The following is a 6,569-nucleotide window of genomic DNA, read 5'->3' as shown; positions in this document are numbered from 1 at the left end:
TATGGTAAAATAGACCTTAGCATACATTGGATAGCTACAGTTAAAGTTCTATTTGAAACCAGGTCTTTAATATGGTCATTTTAGCAAGAACCAGTAGGTACCACATCTTGTTTAGACGAAGGTTTTACCAATTTTAAAGAAAGCAATAAATAATCTATGTCGATATTTCACATTTAAGTCCAAGTTTAGATGAGCTTTAGAGAAGAAACAGGGACAGAAAGAGAACTGTTGCATCAAATGGCAGAGGGATTGCCAGTGAGAGAGAAACCGAGAGAAGAAGTAAGGGAAGGGAAAAAGAAGAGTGTTTGCCAGCCTAAAACCTGCCTGTTCCCAGAAGTCCACACCCTTATGTGCCAGAAGCTACATTGCATTTTGTGAACCTCCCTCCTCAAAACTCCTGGCTATTATGTACATTATACTGAATATCAGTGTTCTTCACATATAGACATGAAGAGGAGGAATGACAAAGTAAGAAGGAAGAGTGGCAAAAAATAAGCATAGAAACAATGGGTGAGTCCAAATTCCAGATCTATGTGCTGCTTATCACTTGGTAATGCAACCTGGAAACACACCAACAAGTATGTGAGATGCCAAGCTGACTCACTTCAACACCTTGTCATTTATCAGTAGTCAGGACTGATTTGTTTTGTCTTCTGCTTAAAGACAGGAAAAATATGAGCTAGATGCGTGAGCAACATAACCTGCTTTCCATCATCTATAGATTTGCAGCACTTAGCCAAAATGGCATGTTCAAATATAGACAAGAAGAGGAAAGAAAAAGGGGGGTTAGTTTTTGCACAATGTGGGGGCAGTTACTGTACAGAACCAGGAAAGAATATAGCTACGTTTGCTTTACTTTGAAAACAAAATACATTTTCTTGGAAAACCTTGTGGGAAAGATAACTGGACTTGCAGTTTGTGTGTTCACCTACAGAATACACAAGACTAAAAGCACTGAGAAATGCATTGAGTGCACTGCAAAACTACCTAAAGAGTAAGGAACTCATTTTCTTCCACTGGTTGAAGACCAAATCTACAACAAATTCTTATAAAAAAGAAATTCCTCTTGTCATGCAGACTAGACTGCAGGTTTGTTTCTGGCCTCCCTTTGTCACTTGGAGTACCTCAGCACCTCTGACTACATCCACAGCCAAGGTACCATTTTGCTGCTAATGCAAAACAGAAACATACTCAACAAATTGCATACACAGAATCGCACAACACAGCAAAAGAGACTGACAAAACCACAATGCTACAGAAGAGGGATTTTACAGGATTTCAAGGCCAAGTGACAGTGTTACAACTGTAACACTGGAAGCTAATCCAGCTTCTTTATTTTTCTAGGAACATTCTTTTTTTTTGCCATATCACAAACCACTCAGTCTTTGTCTGACAAATCCATCCTCCCCAGTATCAGAAAGAACTTTGACACATGGATGTCATTAGCTTGATGAGGAGTCAAACAAAGAAATCAGGAGGAATCAAAGAAATGCAAGCTGGAAAAAAATCAACAGTGGCTGGGGGAGAATAAAAGAAAAAAAAAAATAGCAGTTTTGAGAGGAATACCTAAAAGATGGACATGATGCATCCATTTTAGCATCAATATGTGCTTCTGAGAGAAAAGCAAAAGAATTCTGTCATAGTAATATCTGGAAACTAGCAAATGTATGTCTCCATGTCCCCTCTGTGCAAAAGTCAGTGAGGAGGAATTACATTTCCCACATGTATCATCATTTTAGGAAAAAAAAAAAAAGCCACCTAGCTAATCAGTAACAGTGGGGGAGGGGGGAGGGGGGGAATCAGCAGCTGATGGTCTGGAGTAAAAACCTCAAAACCAGCAGATGATTCTGAAACAGTCTGCTCTTGTACCTGTAGGGTCAGTTTTCCTTCTAACAAGAGTTGCAAACAAATGCTCTTTTGCATTTCAAATATTGCTCTAGTTCAAAGCCCTCTTCAGAGACAAAAAGCAGTGTGCAGCCTAACAGCTTTATAGTTTGGTTGCCTGTGACTCCATCACACCAACATTTTCTCTGAGAGGACAAGATGTATTTTGCAATCTGTTTTACTGCAACAATGCCTGAGCAGAAAGTCCAAATCTGAGGTTTGCAAAGCAACTGAAAAGGCAAGTTAAGAAATCAGAAGATTAATGTAATTTTCAAGAAGGGCTTAAGAAATTTCAAGAAATGCCTAAAGACAGAGTCACTGTTCCTAAATCTCAAGGACTTTCCAGTATTACAAAAGATCTCAAAACCATAAAGGCAAAATGGACAAACAGGCCATAGGTGTGGAAAGAATGAATCCTACATTTGCTCACTGGAATGCATAATGTTTGTTAGAACTAGTAAGTCTGGGAATTACTGCATAAGACCAGACAGGTCATTGCATAACCGCGCGTGCGGGAAACAGCAGGTAGGACCTCCCGGTCCAGTATAACCATCCTCCTAGCTGACATCTAAATAAGGTACAAGGCTATGGTATCTGATGCAAGTGAATGTGGGACTGTCCCTCAGACACAGGCCTCATTTAACCCAATAAACTCAGAGAACATTGCTGTACACATCAAAGTTAAGACTACTCACAAGGGAAAGTGCAAAGAAGGGGGTACAATCCATTGCAAACTGAAGCAACACAAATACACGGGCACCCTCCCTCTGATCTCATAATGGGGTTTTTGGTGGCAACATCACACATCAGTTCTTACATTTACTGCTGCATCATTTATTCCATTTAACCTGTTTTGTATCCCACTTGTGAGCAGGGTGAAGATATTCACCATAGCATGGCACGGCATCTTCATGTTCTAGTGTCTCCCAAATAAAAAATGTTATAGACATTAAGTTAAATTCCAAATCCGGGCAGAATACACACACTGTAAACCAGAATCCAAAAAACTGAGCTGGCAGGCTGGGAAGGAAAATAATTTACTCTTCTGGTCAGGTCTACGTGCTGCTTTTTCTTTTAGTCTTTCATGGTCTTTATCTCAAGGAGCCTTCAACCTCGCATAAGTTTCTTACTACTACATGCATACCTTCATCATTATTATTAGTACCATCTTTTGAGGGGTGAGAAAACATGTAGGAACCATAGCCATGGACCATGAGAACTATTCCTGGGCTAAATACTAAAACAAAAAGAAAATGCAATTCCTTCACTCAGTTCTTTCTTGTAAATTCCTTTAGTCAGTTCTGCAGCCTCAACACAAATAAACACTGCTCTCCCTCAATCAAGTAAGTAGCAATAATGTAAAGGAAAGAAGCAGATTTTGAACTGTAATTTAATATACCTTCAAGCATGCCAAGAGTTAATTTACTAGCTCATAAACTGAGAAATCTTTCTTTAACACAAAACTATGCTTTCTTGCTCCAGCCTCAGCCAGAGCAGGCAGGTCAGATGTCCCTACTGATTATGCTGAACTTCACAGCTTTCCTTTACCTCCGGTTTGCTTCTTTTAACAACACAGTTTTCTCTAGTTTAAACTAGCTCTCACCACCTCCCCCTCCCACCTCCAGAGAACCCGAACACCTTTCCCCTTTCACCTGCTATGTTACTAGACAATTCCAGCATTCTGGTCAAGAAGCAAGCAAGATGAAAAGGGAGAGTTGGCTTAAGGCAAAGTGCTAATCTGCAGCAAAGGGGAGAGGGAGAATTTAAGGATGCCAAACACTGCTGTGCAATGCAGTGTGTAAAAAGCTATGTAGGCAGGCAGATTGTACTAGTTTCTCTGTTGTGAGGTCTGTCTCTCGGCCCTGTTAGGATGTTGCTCAAAAATTTATTCGTAACAAGACCACATACTAGAGTTAGACAGTGGGATTTTCTGTTATACTTCGTATCACACAGATTTTATACAAGTCAGAGTTATGAGCAATTTACCTTGGGGTGAGTCAAGCTTGGTAACAAATAATAATACCTAAATACCTACCTTCCACCGTAACTGTGTAAGAGCAAAAGTTCCTATGTGTGGCAGGTCTGAATTTTCCCTTATGCTCAAAGCAGAAGGTACACGTGTAATATCTAAGTGTGGTATGTAGACTTTCCAGTGATGACTATATGTGGACCATCTTCCCTTCTCTGTAAATCAGTTTTGTAGACCTCATGTAGGACACTCATCCCCCCTCTCAAAATGGTTAACAACCAGGAATTCTCAGTACTACATTTTTAACCACGTAATATGACGCAAAAGCTAAAGAATTATTTGAGAGAGCTTGCCATGTAGAGATTTCAGTGAAGACTAGAGGGATACAGGGTAGACTGATAATCCTATAAGGTGGGGAAGGTGCCTGCACTGCCATTAACTTACAGGCAGGGTTCGCATTTCAAAACAAAAACTGTAGCCACATTATACATTGAAAATTGTTCTTATTACCTTTTCTGGTGGTACTGCCTCCAGTGCAGGGAACCTCTTCAGCAGACATCACGACGCTGCTGGCCCACGTGTATCTCTACTAGAAGAAGGAAAACACAGAAATTAAACTTCTGCAAACATTTGCCATGAACTGCTATTCCCACTACAGTGTCAACACTTACTGAAAATCGAAATGATCTCAACAATGCTAGAAAGACATACCCAACTCAGTGTGTTTATTCTTGTAATTCAAGAGACTACTGCTGGTGCACCAACACACAAAGAACTCTGGTCTGGCTACTCATGAGGGTAACAAATTCTGAAGGGCCTTAGTGCAGGTCTGTGATGTAGCAAAGTAAATTCACATAAACACATACGTAAGCCCTAAGGAGAGAGACAACACTGCACTTACAGAATATGGCTATGGTGACACTCTTGAGACTTGGCATAGTCTCAGAAGCTTCTTCAGCATTACACAATCTAGGGCCATCCCAATTTACAGAGACCCCAACGATTTATTCTAGCCCCATCCTCTGAGAAAAAATCTCAGACATTGTTAAGCCAGCTGCATTAATTTCTTCTGATACTAGAAATTTTCACAGAGGAAAACCACCTTCTCCTAAGTCATGCCTTATTACACCTGAGTTAACCAGGTCAGTTCATGAACTTTTTCCAAAACATTATTTTGCAGCGACTGAAAAACTGGTCCAGACCCACCAGTCTGAAAGACCCCCTGGGAGCAGATATTTTCTGGCAGCACTGCATACCCGATAATCACTTAATTAATCTAATTCCAGGTAACAACACCAGAAAGAACAGTGTAGTTTGCATTCATAATGACACTCAATTTCTTGCTCAGACTGTAATTGAGTTTCCTTCAACTCCACACGGTGAAATGAAGTTTACTTAGAAGCTGAAAGAAGAGTTTTAATTTGAAGGTGCAAAATTTGAGGCCATAAATGAGACCCAAATCAACACAGAAAAGCTAGATGCAAAGGTGTTTACCTCCAGCACTTGTCTACCTAGCAGATTCCCTGGACTAACCATAATCACCACAGCAACATGAGCTATCATTTGTTACCTGTGAGATGCTATCTTCAGAGTTCATTTGGCATCATTTAAATGCTCACATTACTAAGCATGCTATTTAGGAAACAAAGCTCAACTGGAATCAACTTCAGCTGGTTCTGTGCTGCTAAACGTTTGTAGTTTTGCTAGAGATTTTAAGCAGAATGCCCACTAACCCGGTTAGAGCAACACAGGATGTTGCCTTTAAGGACAAACATGAATTTTCTAGCAGACCCCTACAGCAAAGCAGCAAAACCACCAGTTTAGAACTCTCTCTTTTATTTAACAACCTACTCTGAAACACCACTGTTTCTCAACTAGTAGCACTTTAATTGGAAAATTAATTGCAACAGGCAATGATTCTTTCCGGAAAGAATAGAAGACTAATTCCTTCTGTGTTTCATAAAAATTTCAAGCAAAAATCTAAAACAAATGAGAGAAAGCACTGTTCTTTTCCTTGAAAAGCTGATAACAAGACCTCCACGAAGACCTCTATGATTGTGAGCTTAAAAGCATAACTGCTAAAGGTTTAAGAAGAGCAGGGTACCCACCCCACCTTCAGGAGCTGAGTCTGAGGCCACCTGTGCCTCAGGGAGCCACTGTGGGTCCCGCAAAGCCACAGCTCTTCTAAGGAAAATATCCCGACACCAGAATCACCACGGGTACAGCTGGCTGGCGGCTGCCCGCAGCCAGTGTTAGTCATGGGTAAAGACAGCTTGTGCTCCATTTTTTCCCCCTGCATTCACAGGTGGGTAGAGAAACAAGCGCCCCGAGCTCACGGGGGGCTGCAGCCAGAGCCCGTCTCTCAGCAGGCCCTCCCGGAGGTGAAGGCTCAGCACAGGAGACTCTCCCACCGCTCCCCTCCAAACCCCCCGACCTCTCCCCGAGGACTTACCACAACCACAGCCCCAAAAGCACAGCTTGATCAGCACGGTCAAACGTTCCTCACCCACGTGGAGCACGAGCGAGTCTGGGGGGGGACAGGGCCCGTGCCTGGACAATGGCCCCGCACAGCTGTGCCCAATGCCCGCCGAGGAGAGGGAGCACAGCTGCTCCTGAGGGTGGGCTGCCCAGCCCGCCCACGGCCACCCCAGCTGGGGGGCACCTGCCTGCACCCTCCCGCACACCCCCCCACGCGGGCAAGGCCCTCAGTGATGTG

This window comes from Tyto alba, unplaced genomic scaffold (assembly GCF_018691265.1).
Source record: "Tyto alba isolate M040663 unplaced genomic scaffold, T.alba_DEE_v4.0 Super-Scaffold_32, whole genome shotgun sequence".
In the NCBI taxonomy this organism is placed as follows: domain Eukaryota; kingdom Metazoa; phylum Chordata; class Aves; order Strigiformes; family Tytonidae; genus Tyto; species Tyto alba.
Note: the sequence above shows the minus strand (reverse complement) of the source record.